The 19,841-nt window shown below is 38.1% G+C and overlaps 1 protein-coding gene across 3 annotated transcripts in view; it reads right to left on the bottom strand.

Annotated features, from left to right (window-relative positions):
* Positions 1-3,779, bottom strand: part of LOC138352919 (uncharacterized) — a 13,048-nt gene extending 9,269 nt beyond the window's left edge. The window contains exons 1-3 of one of the 3 annotated variants that reach the window (XM_069305570.1): positions 3,676-3,779; positions 2,931-3,166; positions 780-886 (exon numbers count right to left, since the gene is read on the bottom strand). The gene's annotated coding sequence lies outside the window, so the exon portion shown is untranslated. The remainder of the gene's footprint in view (positions 1-779; positions 887-2,930; positions 3,167-3,675) is intronic. The other 2 variants (XM_069305569.1, XM_069305568.1) reach the window with 2 other exon arrangements.
* Positions 3,780-19,841: the final 16,062 nt, after the last annotated feature.

Here is a 19,841-nt window from a genome sequence, read left to right as displayed (position 1 = left end):
TTCACTTTCGCAAATAGAGTGGTAGACGGTTGGAACAAGTTAGGTGAGAAGGTGGTGGAGGCCAAGACTGTCAGTAGTTTCAAAGCGTTATATGACAAAGAGTGCTGGGAAGACGGTCTCATCCTTTAACTACACTTAGGTAATTACACACACACACACACACATACATATTATATTATATTATATATATATATATATATATATATATATATATATATATATATATATATATATATATATATATATATATATATATATATATATATATATATATATATATATATATATATATATATATATATGTCGTACCTAGTCGCCAGAACGCACTTTTCAGCCTACTATGCAAGGCCCGATTTGCCTAATAAGCCAAGTTTTCATGAATTAATATATTTTCTCTATTTTTTTTCTTATGAAATGATAAAGCTATCCATTTCATTATGTATGAGGTCAATTCTTTTTTTATTGGAGTTAAAATTAATAGAGATATATGACCGAACCTAACCTATCTTTATAGGTTAGGTTAGGTAGCTGAAAATGTTAGGTTAGGTAGTCGAAAAAACATTAATTCAAGAAAACTTGGCTTATTAGGCAAATCGGGCCTTGCATAGTAGGCTGAGATGTGCGTTCTGGCTACTAGGTACGACACATTATATATATATATATATATATATATATATATATATATATATATATATATATATATATATATACATATATATATATATATATATATATCGGACAATTAGTAAAAAAAAAAAAAAAAAATTAAATTATTTTACCTTGTACCTAGATCCACCAGGCCTGTTTGGTGCCTGTTTCAGTACTTCAGACATCTGGAAGGTCACATCCTCCTCCTCAACTTGTGGATGTGCGTTGATAGATGATTCTGTAAAATTAAGTTATTTATATAATAATAAATTCAGTATAACAATAATATTCTGTAAAATTAAAAGTAATTTATACATCAATCAGATAAAACTCTCCAGAGATGGTGATACACAACATATAAAGGACAAGTTTCAGAACAAAATATGCATTTAGGAATAAGGTTTTGTACATGTAGGTAGCACATGAGAAAATAAGTGGAAGGTGATCAAGTTTATATTAACATGTTAATGACTTTGTTAAGGCTTTGCAAGAATGAAAAAATATTAATAATATAATATCACCTACCAATTAATTGTACATCATTTATAAGTCAATTATTTGCATTATTATTATTCAATACTAATGATATAAAAATGCATTTTGTAATCTACTATTTATGCAAGTATTAAGCACAGGATCATGAAATAAACTGCAAAATACTGTAATGGATAAACCAATTAATTTTACATTTTCCTATAGCTAAGTCAGTCAGTTCTATTAGCAGCAGAGAACAATTATGCCCAACCTCTATTAAATGAAACAATCTTAAGAGCAAGTGATAGAAATATAATCATTTATGCTTGGGATTATGGAATGGTTCCAAATATGAAAAATATCAAGTTTTTTGGTTAAAATTTGTTAACTTAAAATTTACATTTTTAAGTGAATTTTAAACTTTATATATATATATATATATATATATATATATATATATATATATATTAGTTGATTTTATACCCGCATTAGGTCAGGTGATAATACAATGAAGGTGAAAACATGGGGGGATACATAAGGGATAAACATAGGGGCTGCAGAAGGCTTATTGGCCCATACGAGGCATCTCCTATCTAAACACAAAGATTACCAGACACACGCTAGGCATCATACACACTAGGATAAAACAAACATTAGGCCAGAAGTCAGAAAAGAATTCAAAGAATTTTACTGGAAAGGCTTGCTGTTAGGAAAGGAAGTAATTGAGATGAATTAATGCACAGTATGTCAATTTTGTGAAATATATGATAAAGGAACAAAAACATTTATACCAAAACAAAGATGCAGAACTAGGAAACAGGATTTGTTCAACTGAAATTTCAAGACGGACAGAGACCAAAAGACACAAAAATGGAATCAATATACGAAGAGGCCAAACCCCCAAACATACCAGTAATACAAAGAGAAACAACTACACGGCAGTGAGGAGAGAGGCAGAAAGAAATTTTGAAAAAAAGGAACAAACAAATGTAAAGTAGAACAAATCATATTCTATAAATACAGCAACAACCAATTGCAGGTAAAGGATAATATTCAGAGCTTTTAAATGCATGGATGGCGAAATACTCAAGAAATTGTTCACGACTTTTGTTACACCAAAGTTGGAATATGCAGCGGTTGTATGGTGCCCATATCTTAAGAAGCACATAAACAAACTGGAAAAGGTGCAAAGACATGCTACTAAGTGGCTCCCAGAACTGAAGGACAAGAACTATGAGGAGAGGTTAGAGGCATTAAATATACCAAATATACTACACAAATATATATACTACACATGCACAATAAACTACCCTACACAGGCTGAGTATGGTGTGTACAATAAATTATTAGCTAAAAGATAAGACTGAGTTTGTATAAATGGGGGTTAAGTCAGAGTGGGAAAATGTAAGTGGAGTGCCTAAAAACCCTGTCCTGGGACCTCTGTAATTCATAATATATACAAATAATTTAGACTCAGGTTTGATCAGCAATATTTGAAAATTTCCAGACGATACAAAAGGGATTTTTTTCTGGATTCAGGATTATTTTTTTATGGCTGAAAACAGGTTTTCAGCAATAAAAGAAATACAGTATTGCTGGAACAACCGTCGACATCTTCAAGAGAAAACCTGAACATCTTCAAGAAGTGAAGATGACCTTGAGAAGAAGTATAGGTTGGGAGAAGTATAGGTTAGGAATTGTCTCCAAAGAATTCTCAAAGAATTACTCGTTATTGCTATCCAAGATAATTAGACGAGCCAAAGCTAAATACTACGAAGATAAATTTACCCAAATAAAGAGTACCTTACCTAAAAATATGTATGTACCTTACGTAAATAAACATTTGATTTTGAAGTGCCGGACAAACAAGGCTGTGGTGGATATGTGGGCCTGAGGGGCCTGTCCAAGCAACAGCCTGTTGGACCAAGCTCTCACATGTCAAGCCTGGCCTTGGAAGGGCTTGGTGAGTAGAACAACTACCAGAACCCTATAATGCATGTATCAAGGTGTCCAGGCAGTGAGCACCACATAATGCAGTGCAGTCCTGTAAGAATAAGCACAGTAAGTATGGGCATGGAGGGGGTGCAGCAGTGGCTTGTGAAGGGCTGGAGAGTAAATGGACATGCCCAGGGGTAAAAAGCATTAGGGTAACAGAACATAGCCCATAAAAATAGTAATGACAATGAATGAATAATTATATGAATGCAATAATACTTCATATCTCAATAGGAATACTAAGCAGGATGCAAGACAAGGTACTGGTGGTGATAGTGGTTGGTACAAGTCCTCACATCCCCACAGACACCAGTAACAGCCCTCACCTCCCAACACAGTACCCTTGTAGCGAGTTAATCTTATACTCGCTTCATTATCTTATAGCATAACTAATTAACACTAATTACAGAAGCTACACAGGTGATACTTTGGTGTGAGTTGAGCGCACTGAGCGTCGGTATCGCTACACCTTTGTTCCTTAACAACCCTTTGGACCTTTATTACAGAAAAATAGAATCAATTAATTTAATAAAATATAAAATATAAGTGCTTACTTACGATAATACTATCGGTGGAACACAAAATCTTCTTCTTCTTGATAGTAGGTGCAGTTTGCATGAAGGGTTAGTCCTCGCCATGACTGAACTGACGACAAAATGGCCGATGTGTTGATATGGCGTCAGGTGACGCTGTGACGTCACAGGTGAGGGACGCTTTGCGCATTACTCCCTCGTACTTAAAAAGTACTACAGGTACTTTTTGGTTTTATTTTTGAATATGGCAGAAGTTGGACAGCTTTTCAAATCATTATAAGGGAGTGAGTTCCATAGACTAGGTCCCTTTATTTACATAGAGTGTTTACATAGATTAAGTTTGACTCTGGGGATATCAAAGAGATATTTATGTCTGGTGGGGACGTGGCCATGTGTTCTATTACATCTGTCCAGGAAGAGTTTCAGAACAGGGTTTGCAGTTAGAAAAAGGGCTTTATAAACGTAATTTACACAGGAGAATGTATGGAGTGAATTTGTTTAGCATGTTTAAGGATTTGAACAAGGGAGCTGTGTGTTGTCTGAAGGTAGAGTTATTTATTGTCCTGATAGCAGATTTTTACTGGATGATGATGGGCTTGAGGTAGTTTGCAGAGGTTGAACCCCAAGCACAAACGCCATAAGAATGATAGGGATAGATAAGTGCATAATAGAGTGAGAGGAGAGCAGAGTAGGGTACATAATATCTGATCTTAAACAGTATACCAACTGTTTTAGAAACCTTTTTAGTTATGTGTTGTATATGGGTGCGGAAGTTGAGTCTCTTGTCTAAGTATAGGCTAAGAAACTTTCCATCATTTTTATTGCTAATGTTTACATTATCTATCTGAAGCTGAATTGCATTTGTTGATTTGTTTCCAAATAAGATATAGTAGGTCTTTTCTATGTTTTGTGTGAGGTTTGTTGGTTGACATCCACAAGTAGACTTTTTTTAATTAATTGTTTACAACATTATTTAACAGGAGTGGGTTGGGGTCAGAGTAGATGAGTAGTATCATCAGCCAACAATATAGGTTTAAGTATGTTAGAGACATTAGGGAGATCATTGATGTATATAAGAAACAGGAGGGTCCTAGGATGCTGCTCTGTGGCACCTTTACGGTAATTAAGTGGTAGAGTGGGAGAGGTTATATCATTGATGGCTTCATATTGGTGTCTGTTACTAAGATAGGATCGGATATAGTTTAGGGCAAGGCCACGGATTCCATAATGGTGGAATTTAAGTAAGAGGTAGTTATGGTTAACAGTATCAAAGGCCTTTCTCAGGCCGATGAAGAGTTCAATTGGAAACTCACTTTTGTCAAGGGCTGAGAAGATTAAGTCAAGCAGACTAACAATAGCATCATTGGTACTCTTTTGGGAGCGGAAGCCAAACTGACAGGGACTTAGTATATTGAATTTTACAAGATTGGAGTAGAGCTGTTTGTAAAAAAAAAAAAATAATTTTGATAATATAGGTAGATTCGATATGGGTCTGTAATTATTTATGTCTGCCGTGTTACCTCCTTTATGAACTGGCGTTACTCTTGCTTTTTTAAGGATATCAGGGAAGGTATGACACTCTAGGGATTTGTTGAACAGCAGTGCTATGGATGGTGCAAGGGCATGGGAGGCACGCCTGTGTACCATCGATGGTATTTCACTAATGTTCCCAGCTTTGGTTTTTAGCGAGTGAATGATGGACACAACATCTGTAGGGCTGACCGGAGAGAGGAGAAGAGAGTTTGGATAGCTGCGTGAAAGATATGTGGTAACATATGTCTGAGTCTCTGGGATTTTTCGGGCAAGGTGAGCACCAAACGATGAAAAGAAGCTATTAAATTCAGTTGCTGTTTCAAGATCTGTTGCAGGTGTATAACCATCCTTGGAGATTTTTATCTTATTATGTGAATGTTGTTTAGCTCCTAGGATGGTAGAGATGGCTCTCCATGTGCTTTTTATGTTGCCTTTTGCTTCTTTGAATCTATTCTCGTAATAGGAACGCTTTGCTCTTATTATACTGGTAAGCACTGATGAATACCTCTTAACTACTTCTTTTCCAACTAGGCCAATCCTAAGTTTTTTTTTCATATTCATGTTTCTTGTCGATTGCTTTAAGTATGCCATTAGTGAGCCAGGGATTATTTAACCTTTTTGCCAGTTACTTGCTTGGTGAGGAGAGGACAATAAGTATTGTAAAGGCTTTAAATTTTGGAAAGAGGCTAGTTAACGAATTATTATCCTGTGTATTGATAAATTTAGATTCCCAGTTTACATTGTGGAGGGCATTTGTGAGATTGCCTATTGCCGCTTCACATTGTAACCTAAAGGTAATTTTCTTGTTACCTGGTGGTGTTATGGCCATGTTCGCTACAAGGAAGGTAGGATAGTGGTCAGTTGTTCTGTCAGTGATTATACTTGATGTAAGAGGAGCTGTTATGTTGGTCCATCAGTGATCCAGGGTAGTCGCAGATGTTTGAGTGACTCGGGTGGGCCTGGTGATTGCGGGGATGAGCATACAGGAATTCATGCTGTTGAGGAAACAGTCTACTTGAGGGTTATTTTGTAGCCCTAGGTCAATATTGAAATCACCTCTGAGAACTATGTGATTTTTGTTGAGATTATTGTTTATGATAAGGTTCCTCAAGTTGTTATTGTATTTGTGTCTAGCTTCAGACACAAGCATGTTACAGTTATGTCTTAAAGAGTTGAGAGCAATTAAGGATGATAAAGAGTCACTTACAACTAATGTATCAAGTTTGGATACTTGTACACATTTCAGTGCAAGGAGCAAGGCAAATAGTTCAGTCTGAAGGGTAGAGGCCCAGTTGTTTATACGGACTCCCCACTCAAAATATAAGTCATATCCTATTGCCAGGACAACTGCACTTCCAGCTGCACCCGTTGGGCGCTGTAGGAAACCTTCAGTGTATATGATTTGAGAGAGAGAATGCTCTGTGGACAGAGCATCAATATGGCTTAAGACGTTGAGCTTTGCCTCAAGACAAAGCTGGGACTGATCTCTAATTTGCTCCTTTGATGGAAAGGGAGGGATTAAAATTGAAAAGGGTGTAATTTCCTACAGTGCAGGAAAGTGCTATTGTTGTCTCTCTTGGTACAAATTATAAATCTGATACTTTCTGAGTTCAGTTCCAATTTTATTTATCTATTTGAAACAATGTTTACATTCAATAAAGAAATTCTGGAGGGCTTCTGTGCAAGGGTTAGGATGAGCTAGCCTAAGCATTTTTATACCAATTTGACAGTTATTTTCAGTAACACGATAAACAACGCTCGGAATATTAAGTTCCTTTCTCATATTAAGTATCTTTGTGGTACGAAGGCACCCAAGGATTATCCTCAAGGCTTCGTTCTGCAATTTTTCAAGCCCTCCAAGCTTTCTTTCAGGATGCCTTAAAGTTAGTTTAGTTCATTTATTATGCACCCCATACCCATCTTGTGGGCGGTAGTGGAAAGGGTTGCAGAGGCACATAATGGGCTCAGGGACTGAACCCAACAATTCATTTAGCTAAGCAAGTTACAATCTTGATGAGCTAGTTACAAAATTCAGTATAAGTCGTCACATCAACAATAGGTTCGAGATCGATCACAAGTACAGTTTCTAAATTAAGCAACTGACATATGTGGAGAGCTAGTGTCACAATTGATATGTTTGTCCTGCACACCGCCCCTCATCCAGTGGGCAGCGGTGGATAGGTTACAATCACTTAGTTACTACTTACAGTTAGCAAACTGGGGATATTTGGCTAAAATTTCTGGTACCAGATCATTTTGAATGAAATATTGACACATCGTTGGTACATTGGTTATAGAATTGTCTCTGAATTCACTATCACATAGTGACGGAGGGGTGTGCAAATAATTTTGTTGACAGTTAACATTTGGTCAGGTCTACATCGGCAGATAATGAGAATTCCCAGAAATACTTGTAACCGAGTCTAAGCCGAGCAGTAGTAACATCTAGAAGTCTGCTGATTTTATTGGATGAACCATAGATGTGTGGCTCCTTTTGCATAATAGTATTGAACGAAAGTTAATCTCCCCAAACACTTTCGCGTTTTGGGCAAGTTACCCCTCCACTCTCTCCATTTTTGTTTGGACATTCCCTGGCAGTGCGCGGAAATACTGAAAAGTGTATACTCTTTTCAACTTTGTCACCTTAATTCTCGTCCTATGTCTTTCATTTTGGTATCAATGCGTTCGCAATAGAATTCCCAACAGAACTATGTGCATATAATGTCAAAGACAGCAGCGCGCTCCACCCGCCGACAAGATGAATGTAGGCCAAGGGTACCAGAAAAAGAAAGCTGAGCCACCCTCAGGCAACTCTCATTACATTAGAGAGCGTGATAATACTGAAAAGTGTATACCCTTTTCAACTTTGTTACCTCAATTCTCATCCTAGTTTTTTCAATTTGGCATCAATGTGTTCGCAATAGAATTCTCTACAGGACTAAAGGCATATAAACTCCAAAAGCCCGGCTTACCATCCGCAACAAACAGAGTAAGCGAGAGTGTGTTACCAGGGAGCGCACAAGAGCGATAAAATGTATACACTCTTTTCATTTTGGTCACCCCAATTGTCATCCTAGGTCTTTCATTTTGGTATCAATGTGTTAGCAATAGAATTATCTACAGGTTTAAATGCATATAAACTCCAAAAGCAAGGTGTACCATCCGCACAAAACAGAGAAAGTGAGAGAAAGTAACCCGGGAGCACTCTAGTGCAATGTAATGTGAACACTCTTTTCACTTTGGTTACCTCAATTCTCGTCATATGTCTTTCATTTTGGTATCAATGTGTTCGCAATTGTATCTGCTGGCATTTTACCCTTTGCTTGGATCTGAAGGGTTTTAGGCTCACCACGATGCAATCTGATAGTACCACAGGTGTATATACCTATCTTCAAGCAGCAATTCACTCATTCAAACCGACTTATAATAGTTATCCATATATAAATGGTAATCTTTGTTCTACCTGTTAACCTGTCATATGAAGAAAGATTGTCAAAGCTTATATTACATTCTCTAGAAAAGCAAAGAATTAGGAGTGACATATGGTAGAGGTGCACAATGGGATGAATGGACATAACAAAGGGGACATTAATGGGGTATTAAAAGTAGCAACACAAGACAGAACTCGAAACAAAGTGTAAAAATTGGAAAAATTTAGATTTAGGAAAGAACTGCATGAGTAAATACACTGGGTTTGTACCTTAAGGTTCATGTATGCAATATTACAGAGTTCCAGTTAACTCCCATGCATGCAATTAATTTATGTTATGTTTATGTTTTTTATGTTAAAATGTTTTTGTTGATTTGTTTGTATATTTTCATAAGTAAAGCATGCTTACCGTCTTATTCCAAGTTTTATGATAACTTTACAAGGTTTAAAACATAAAGTTCAATATATATTCTGGTTTTCACACAGGAATTATACGTTAATATAACATCATAATAACGTAATGATGTCGTGTAAATAACGTTATACTGACGTCATATAAATGTTATATTTATGTTATAAGAACGTAAATTGGATAGCTTTACAGAAAGTAAAAAAAAAAAACTAAATGTTGACTGAAAATTATTTATTCTTAAATATAAAGCATGAAAACATTATAATACCATAGCATTCACTATTATTTTTAAATTTTTACATAAATCTTAAAAAACTGTGTCTCAAGAATATATGTTTTTAGTTATATCCTTTGGTTTTAAGAACATCAGATATACGTATTTATGTCAAAAGTTACAGTATTACCTTTGTGGAACCATTTAAAAACGTCCACAAACGTTCTGTGTTTGCTGGGTTCCCACTTCCCTGTCCCCACATCATCCCCACTATTCCCACTTCCCTGTCCCATCGTCCTCCTTACCATTTTCCCCTCCCCTGTCCTTCTTCCTCCCCCACCATCTCCCATTCACCTGTCCCTTTGTCCTCCCCAGCATTCCCCTGTCCCCACCATCCCCAACTCCCCAGTCCCCTCGTCCTCCCCACCATTACCCTCTCCTCTGTCCCCTCGTCTTCCCCACCATACCCCCCTCTCGTCCTCCCCACCATTCCAAACTACCTCATCCGATGCATTCTATAATGGTCTGATGCTTCCATCAGAAAATTGGGAACATCAAATGATCTGATATTCCCATCACTGAAAAATAAGAACAGCTAAAAAAATGAAATGAAAAAAATAAAAAAATAAACTATACTCATGAAATGAACAGTATGGTAAACAACACAGCTCAATTTCAATGCAATGTCACACAAAATTATTAAATCGAAATGAAAATAAATTGAAATCTATGAAAATTCAAATTATCAATACAATCGGAAATATTGAAATAATATCGCAACATAATATAGTGTGGGTTGCTCTTACGTGCAACAGACGGTGCTGTTTTTCAAAAAAGGCATGGTTTTACCTGTCACAAGTGTGGCATCTATACTTATACTCACGAAATGAACGGTATGGTAAACAACATAGCTCAATTGCAATGCAATGTCACAATAACATTTAATAACAATAATAACAATAACATTTAAATATACTTTAAGATATAATCTAGAAGAAAATAAGAACATTGAAACGGTTCATGAACTCGATTTCAATAAAGGACACTATGGGGAACTTTGAAAAACAGTTAATGAGTATAATTAGACAGACTTGTTGCTAGGCAGAGGAGTAAATAATGAGATATATGGCAAATTTTGCAAAATATACGGCACACAAACATTCATACCCAAACAAAGCAAAATGCTAGGTAAGAACAAAGCAGTTGGCCCGTAGGGGAAAGGAGATACCCACAAGACTGGAATACAAGTCATTAACAAGCACACAAGTACTACACTACACAACAACCGCACTACTACCAGAACTGGACGAATCACTACCAAAACAACACATTGCACATCACTACCAAAACAACACAACACAACACAAGCATTGGCAAAGAATTATAGACCAGTTGCACTAACATCCCACATAATAAAATTATTTGAGAGTGATCAGGAGTCAGATTACTAGTTTTATAGAGACCAATGACCTCCACAATCCAGGCCAACAAGGATTTAGAGCAGTTTCTATGATCGAGCCACTGAGATCTATAAAGAATTCTGATCAAGAAAGAGATCTAGGGGTGGTTTTAGATAGAAAACTATAACCTGAGGATCATATTAAGAACATTCTGCGAGGGGCCTATGCTACACTTTTTAACTTTAGAATTGCTTTTAAATACATAGGTCAAAAAGTTTTAAAAGTTTTAAAAGTTTTTTAAACCTCTCGTGTATCATGAGTGTGTTAAAGCATCAGATGGTGCATTCAGATGATGAATATTACCTAGTTCCTTCATCTGGGAAGAATGAACACATATTGGTGCATTCGGATGATAAAAACTAACTACTGTAGTTTAATTGATCAACAGACTGTATATCATATGCAGACTGTATGTGGATCTGCGGGCCACTCCAAACAACAGCCTGGTGGACCAAGCTCCACCAGGGCTAAAGCACAAAGTGATATAGATGTGATAGAGAAACTAGGTCAAATGGAGGAGTAGGTCTGTATATTAAACAGCACCTGACGTGCACAGAGCTACTAAACTCAATGTGGTGGTAGAGTGGTGGGGGGGGGGGGAAATTATTACGAGATCTATTATTCTAGAGAATAATGCATATAAATGCATATATGCATATAAATACAAAAGTAAATGTAAATAATTTTACCTTGCACCTAGATCCACCAAGCCTGTATGGCGCGCGTTTCAGTACTTCGGAAATCTAGAACTATCTTGAATCTCTAATCTGCAATGAAACAATACATATTATTGCACTTACCAAAACATGGATGAATGTAGAAAATACAGAACTATTAGCTGAATATCAAATAAATGGATTTAATCTATTTCACACAGATAGATATATTAGATATTATATTATATTCCTTTCCTCCCTAGAATCTGGATGTAGCAGGTGCTCAATTGTCAAAAGTGAAAAATTTGGTTTATTTAACATACACGCCATAGACCGGCTTGGGAAAAAAAGTTCATAAAACCCAGGGGCCATAGACCGGCTTGGGAAAAAAAGATCGTAAAACCCAGGGGCCATAGACCGGCTATAAAAGAAAATTTGAGAAAACCCTGGGGCCATAGAACGGCTATTTAATCCCCTTGAACGGACCTGTGCATGGACCACTGAGGCATAAAAAAAAACACGGGCCATAGACCGGCTTGGGAAAACAAGCTAGGTTAGGCTAGGTAAAAAAGAAAGGAGCTAGGTTAGACTATGTATGTTTAAATCTCTGATTTAAACAGAGCCAGTGTTCAGTCAAATAACTGAATTTATCAAATCTTATCCTTGTATAATATACAAGCTGATGTGAGATCCCTGTCTACAGGTGGACTGGAACTATTATCCAGTAGGCAGTCTACTGTATTTTATCAAACCGTTATTAGTATAATAGATCTCGTAATAATTTTGCAAAAATAATGGCATTTACTATTTTTAAAAGATTATTAGCAAATTTACAGAAATGGTGCATTCGGAAGACAAAACCAATTTTTCACTTTTGACAATTGAGCACCTGCTACATCCAGATTCTAAAAAAGTTCGTAAAACCCAGGGGCCATAGACCGGCTATGAAAGAAAATTTGAGAAAACCCTGGGGCCATAGAACGGCTATTTAATCCCCTTGAACGGACCTGTGCATGGACCACTGAGGCATAAAAAAAAACACGGGCCATAGACCGGCTTGGGAAAAAGAAGTTCGTAAAACCCTGGGGCCATAGAACGGCTATTTAATCCCCTTGAACGGACATGTGCATGGACCACTGAGGCATCGAAAAAAAACATGGGCCATAGACCGGCTTGGGAAAACAAGCTAGGTTAGGCTAGGTAAAAAAGAAAGGAGCTAGGTTAGACTATGTATGTTTAAATCTCTGATTTAAACAGAGCCAGTGTTCAGTCAAATAACTGAATTTATCAAATCTTATCCTTGTATAATATACAAGCTGATGTGAGATCCCTGTCTACAGGTGGACTGGAACTATTATCCAGTAGGCAGTCTACTGTATTTTATCAAACCGTTATTAGTATAATAGATCTCGTAATAATTTTGCAAAAATAATGGCATTTACTATTTTTAAAAGATTATTAGCAAATTTACAGAAATGGTGCATTCGGAAGACAAAACCAATTTTTCACTTTTGACAATTGAGCACCTGCTACATCCAGATTCTAAAAAAGTTCGTAAAACCCAGGGGCCATAGACCGGCTATGAAAGAAAATTTGAGAAAACCCTGGGGCCATAGAACGGCTATTTAATCCCCTTGAACGGACCTGTGCATGGACCACTGAGGCATAAAAAAAAACACGGGCCATAGACCGGCTTGGGAAAAAGAAGTTCGTAAAACCCTGGGGCCATAGAACGGCTATTTAATCCCCTTGAACGGACATGTGCATGGACCACTGAGGCATCGAAAAAAAACATGGGCCATAGACCGGCTTGGGAAAACAAGCTAGGTTAGGCTAGGTAAAAAAGAAAGGAGCTAGGTTAGACTATGTATGTTTAAATCTCTGATTTAAACAGAGCCAGTGTTCAGTCAAATAACTGAATTTATCAAATCTTATCCTTGTATAATATACAAGCTGATGTGAGATCCCTGTCTACAGGTGGACTGGAACTATTATCCAGTAGGCAGTCTACTGTATTTTATCAAACCGTTATTAGTATAATAGATCTCGTAATAATTTTGCAAAAATAATGGCATATACTATTTTTAAAAGATTATTAGCAAATTTACAGAAATGGTGCATTCGGAAGACAAAACCAATTTTTCACTTTTGACAATTGAGCACCTGCTACATCCAGATTCTAAAAAAGTTCGTAAAACCCAGGGGCCATAGACCGGCTATGAAAGAAAATTTGAGAAAACCCTGGGGCCATAGAACGGCTATTTAATCCCCTTGAACGGACCTGTGCATGGACCACTGAGGCATAAAAAAAAACACGGGCCATAGACCGGCTTGGGAAAAAGAAGTTCGTAAAACCCTGGGGCCATAGAACGGCTATTTAATCCCCTTGAACGGACATGTGCATGGACCACTGAGGCATCGAAAAAAAACATGGGCCATAGACCGGCTTGGGAAAACAAGCTAGGTTAGGCTAGGTAAAAAAGAAAGGAGCTAGGTTAGACTATGTATGTTTAAATCTCTGATTTAAACAGAGCCAGTGTTCAGTCAAATAACTGAATTTATCAAATCTTATCCTTGTATAATATACAAGCTGATGTGAGATCCCTGTCTACAGGTGGACTGGAACTTCTATCAACTAATCCATACATCAAACCTGTCACTTACAGCCCACAATCTATCATTAGGAAAACCATGTGAGAAATCTTTAAGGAATTCTGATAAAGAAAGAGATCTAGGGGTGGTTCTAAATAGAAAACTATCACCTGAGGACCACATAAAGAACATTGTGTGAGGAGCCTATGCCATGCATTCCAACTTCAACAGCATGTTGTGGGGTGCCGATATTGTGTGCTAGGTTAGGCTAGGTTAGGCTAGGTAAAAAAGAAAGGAGCTAGGTTAGACTATGTATGTTTAAATCTCTGATTTAAACAGAGCCAGTGTTCAGTCAAATAACTGAATTTATCAAATCTTATCCTTGTATAATATACAAGCTGATGTGAGATCCCTGTCTACAGGTGGACTGGAACTTCTATCAACTAATCCATACATCAAACCTGTCCCTTACAGCCCACAATCTATCATTAGGAAAACCATGTGAGAAATCTTTAAGGAATTCTGATAAAGAAAGAGATCTAGGGGTGGTTCTAAATAGAAAACTATCACCTGAGGACCACATAAAGAACATTGTGTGAGGAGCCTATGCCATGCATTCCAACTTCAACAGCATGTTGTGGGGGGCCGATATTGTGTGCCATCACATGTAAACCAATCAAGCCCACAAATACGTCAACATGGACCAGCATTACACCGTCTAACATACTCTGTCAGATGTAACAACTAAATTTGTGAATTCAAGACCTAATCTATTGCATAACACAGTGTTAGTACGAGAAAAACATTACTTACATTCGAAGCCGTGTTTTAAAATGGCGGCGGTCTGGTACTGACGCTCCAAACTGTGTGTTCGTTTGCGTATGATGAACGTGTGACAATTTACTACAACAATTATTTAATTATTCTTATTCTTTATTTTAATATTTTTAGGGTACATGAAATTTCAAACTTATTTGCACACAATAATATAATTGCATTGTCATAACCTTTATATATTACGGAAAATACGATGACATGAACGAAGTCAAAGTGAAGTTGAAGTCAAAGTCATTCGCCGAACGTATTAGTCATTTTTTTTCTCCCAAACGATAGGGGTAACAAATCCACAGAGAATATAAGAAATTGAAATTGAAATTGAAATTGAAATAAGTTTAGAGAGAATATAAGTGTACAGTAAAGTCAATTTTATTCAGGAAAGTACATACATAGTTGATTTACAAACATAATGTTGGATTTATAGATAGAGCTAGTGCATACAATACCTAAAGCCACTATAGTAGGCCTATAGCATTTCAGGCAACCGGGCAGTATATATGGACCCCTTACTCAAATCTCTGAATATGTTAGATATTAAGTCCCTGCACATACTCTCATGTGTATTTTATATATATAAAACGCTGCACTGTAATGTCAATCCTGACCTTAAAAGCTTCCTAGAAGGTTGTAACAGATCCCATGAGCACCACACCAGAAACAAATACCTATTTGATATTCCAAGAGTACGACTTAGTCAAACTAGAAATGCTTTACAAATCAAGAGACCTCGAATGTGGAATGACCTTCCCAATTATGTTAAAAACTGTACCTCTCCCAACCAGTTTAAGATAAATAAAGATAAATTTATAAGTTAAGAAAAATTCCACAAATCAACAACCCTGTTACTGACCCTGTATTTACCCAAGTCTTTCCTAAATCTAAACTTATCCAATTTATACCCATTGTTTCGTGTTCTATCTTGTGTTGACAATTTTAATACCCTATTAATATCCCCTTTGTTATATCTATTCAGGAAATTGTGGTTGATCTCGAACCCATTGATAATGTGACGACTTATACAGAATTTTGTAACTATATCATCAAGATTGTAACCAGCTTAGCTAAATGTAGTGTGGGGTTCAGTCCCTAAGCCCATATATGTGCCTCTCTAACCATTTAGGTTACAGGGCAAAAACATAAAAACAAAGGTAACTGCAGAAGGCCTATTGGCCCATACCAGGCAGCTCCTATCTATAACAGATAAACACTAAGTACTACCTAATTAACTCAATGTAACCTACCAACCTAACCCCCAAAATGTCAATCCATATCTTTTATTTTAAACAATGCTGTTTTGTTGACCAAATTGGATTTTTACTCTTTTTCTGTCATGTTTCTCCCACCCCTGTGTTTTCCCTTTTTTCTTATTTTTTCTCAACATAATTCATACTTTAATTATGCGGATCAGGACATCACCTGATCAAACACATCAAACATCGTTTGACCACCATCAAACACACACATTTCGTGTGTGTTTGACGCTCACTGATATGTACCAGCGTTGTTTTATATATGGTGCTATTCTATCTTACGCTTTGTTGCTCTTTTTTACCTACGGGCTCATAGAACATTCTATTGCGAAAACATTGGCACAAAAATGAATGACGTACATACAATAATAATGTCAGGACAGTGATATAATTATAAACTTTCAAAGCACTGTATCGCCCATGTGTCGTCTTGTCACCAATACTGGGTAACAGTTCCGCCACTTCCCACACTCTTGCGGGTGGGCAGCGACCATTATTCTACGTTTATATTCATATCACCGTGTTGGGAATTTCATTGCGAGTACATTGATACCAAAATTAACGCTGTAGGACAAGTGTGGAAGTGATAACAATCCCAAGAGTAAAAACATTTTGTTGCTCTTGGGCACTCACGGCGAGTCATCTACGTAGGTATTTATTGGGTGCTGGTATTCATATAACTTTTGGTGACCGTTTTTGCTGATTTTCTTCTAGAGAATGTTATTGCGAACACGTTGGTACCAAAATGAAATACATAGCTCGAGAACTAAGGTCAGGAGAGTAAAAAGAGTATACACATTTTTGTTTTGACGCTTAATTAAGGTTATTGTGAGTACTCATCGCCTGCCTAGAAACTGGAACTAGTAATTCCATCTATCATACATATCATACAAGAGGAGCCACACATCTATGGATCATCCAATAAAATCAGCAGACTTCTAGATGTTACTACTGCTCGGCTTAGACTCGGTTACAAGTATCTCTGGGAATTCTCATTATCTGCTGATGTAGACCTGACCAAATGTAAACTGTGTCAACAAAATTATTCGCACACCCTCCGTCACTATGTGATGGAGTGCGAAAAGATACATGAATTTAGAGACAATTCTATAACCAATGTTCCAGCGATGTGTCAATATTTCATTCAAAATGATCTGCTACCAGAAATTTTAGCCAAATATCCCCAGTTTGCTAACTGTAGATAACAACTAAGTGATTGTAACCTATCCACCGCTGCCCACTGGATGGGGGACGGTGTGCAGGACAAACATATAAATTTTGATACTAGCTCTCCACATATGTCAGTTGCTTAATTTAGAACCTGTACTTGAGGTCGATCTCGAACCCATTGTTGATGTGATGACTTATATTGAATTTTGTAACTAGCTCATCAAGATTGTAACTTGCTTAGCTAAATGAATTGTGGGGTTCAGTCCCTGAGCCCATTATGTGCCTCTGTAACCCTTTCCACAACCGCCCACAAGATGGGTATGGGGTGCATAATGGGGTGGGGTGTCTTGGCCAAACGTGCCACATCAAAACCACAAGTTGACATTGAATGTGAATTAACAATGAGACAAGTAAGATTTATACTAATACATTTATACTAACTCTGTTGAGCGTTGACCATTTATACATCAAATCTGTTGATGTGAGCACTTTAGTTTAGTCTGCCGTTTAAAGAAAAAAAGAGCATATCAATGGTATATCACAGAAAACGAATTTATCATAAACTCATGTATTTGTCTTATCATATTGAACTGCATTCATATTTTTAATATATAACAATATGAATATACAAATTTCTGTAAATCCCCTACCTTGTTGGATTCTGTGGAAATGAATGAGCAAATGTGCTGGCTGAAGGCGCTGAAGGAAACCACATTGGTTTCATTTTGGATACAAATGTCCATGGAAATTCAAAATGGAAACTAATTATATAGTTGAACCTGCAGAGACGAGTTTAAGAATCTGTGTTGAGAGTGATGGACACAGCCTTCACAATTATACTTCAGAGAATGTAAACATCTAAGAGTCATTAGAAATATGTGTAGAATAATAAACCCTACATTGTTTGAGTTAGGGAAAACACCATTTGTGATATATAGATACTATAGCTGTTCCTAAAGATTCACCCTTTTTTGCACCAGCAAGATAACATATAAGATTTTAAGAGTTGACGAATGTTAATATTCTTGTTTGATAAACTGTGAACTTGAGACATAGTTAATAAGAACATATTAACACAACAAAATGTTTTCAGAATCCTTAACACCACTTTCCAACAACTTATATAATTTATATAAATTATTTTAGAGAATAATACATAAATTATATATTTAAACATGATATAGTGTTTAGTGGAATGTATAAGGAGTCAAATTGTGTTAAAAAGAGCAATTTTTAGAAAATTTGGAAAAATACTTTTTTCTGTTCAAATTATAACTAAATGGATTATAAAGGTTTCACTCAGCCAATATATATCATTCACAATTTATTAATGAATTTTACAAAAAAACACCATAAATTTTATATTTAAACATGTAAAAACTATTTGTTTTACATTTGGAAGAAAATAATTGTAGAAAAACAATTTATAATTAAACCTTTGTGTTTGGATTTTTTGAGTAAAAGTTTCTCAAAGGCTTTCCTGCACCATTCTCAATGCAAATCATTCCCACACCTATGGCAAGAGATAGGCGAACGTTGTGTAGATGATTTGTGTTTGCTGGGTACTACGGGCCACTGGGTCGGTAGTGGGTCCACTACCGCCCACAGGGTCGGTAGGGGGTCCACTACCGCCCACAGGGTCTGTAGGGGGTCCACTACCGCCCACAGGGTCGGTAGGGGGTCCACTACCGCCCACAGGGTTGGTAGGGGGTCCACTACCGCCCACAGGGTCAGAACGGGGTCCACTACCGCCCACAGGGTCGGTAGGGGGTCCACTACCGCCCACACGGTAGGTAGGGGGTCCACTACCGCCCACAGGGTCTGTAGGGGGTCCGCTACCGCCCACATTGTCAGTAGGGGTCCACTACCGCCCACAGGGTCGGTAAGGGGTCCACTACCGCCCACAGGGTCGGTAGTGGGTCCACTGCCGCCCACAGGGTCAGTAGGGGGTCCACTACCGCCCACAGGGTCGGTAGTGAGTCTACTACCGCCCATAGGGTCGGTAGTGGGTCCACTACCGCCCACAGGGTCGGTAGGGGTCCACTGCCGCCCACAGGGTCAGTAGGGGGTCCACTACCGCCCACAGGGTCGGTAGTGGGTCCACTGCCGCCCACACGGTAGGTAGGGGGTCCACTGCCGCCCAAAGGGTCGGTAGGGGGTCCACTACCACCCACAGGGTCGGTAGGGGGTCCACTGCCGCCCACAGGGTCAGTAGGGGGTCCACTACCGCCCACAGGGTCGGTAGTGGGTCCACTACCGCCCACAGGGTCGGTAGTGGGTCCACTACCGCCCACAGGGTCGGTAGGGGGTCCACTGCCGCCCACAGGGTCGGTAGGGGGTCCACTACCGCCCACAGGGTCTGTAGGTGGTCCACTACCACCCACAGGGTCGGTAGGGGGTCCACTGCCGCCCACAGGGTCAGCAGGGGGTCCACTACCGCCCACAGGGTCGGTAGGGGGTCCACTACCGCCCACAGGGTCGGTAGGGGGTCCACTACCGCCCACAGGGTCGGTAGGGGGTCCACTACCGCCCACAGGGTCGGTAGGGGGTCCACTACCGCCCACAGGGTCGGTAGTGGGTCCACTGCCGCCCACAGTGTCGGTAGGGGGTCCACTACCGCCCACAGGGTAGGTAGTG

The sequence above is a fragment of the Procambarus clarkii genome, chromosome 55 (genome assembly GCF_040958095.1).
Source record: "Procambarus clarkii isolate CNS0578487 chromosome 55, FALCON_Pclarkii_2.0, whole genome shotgun sequence".
NCBI classification, from domain to species: Eukaryota; Metazoa; Arthropoda; class Malacostraca; order Decapoda; family Cambaridae; genus Procambarus; species Procambarus clarkii.
The sequence above is the reverse complement of the archived record's forward strand: the minus strand, read 5'-3'. Positions and strand labels throughout refer to the sequence as shown.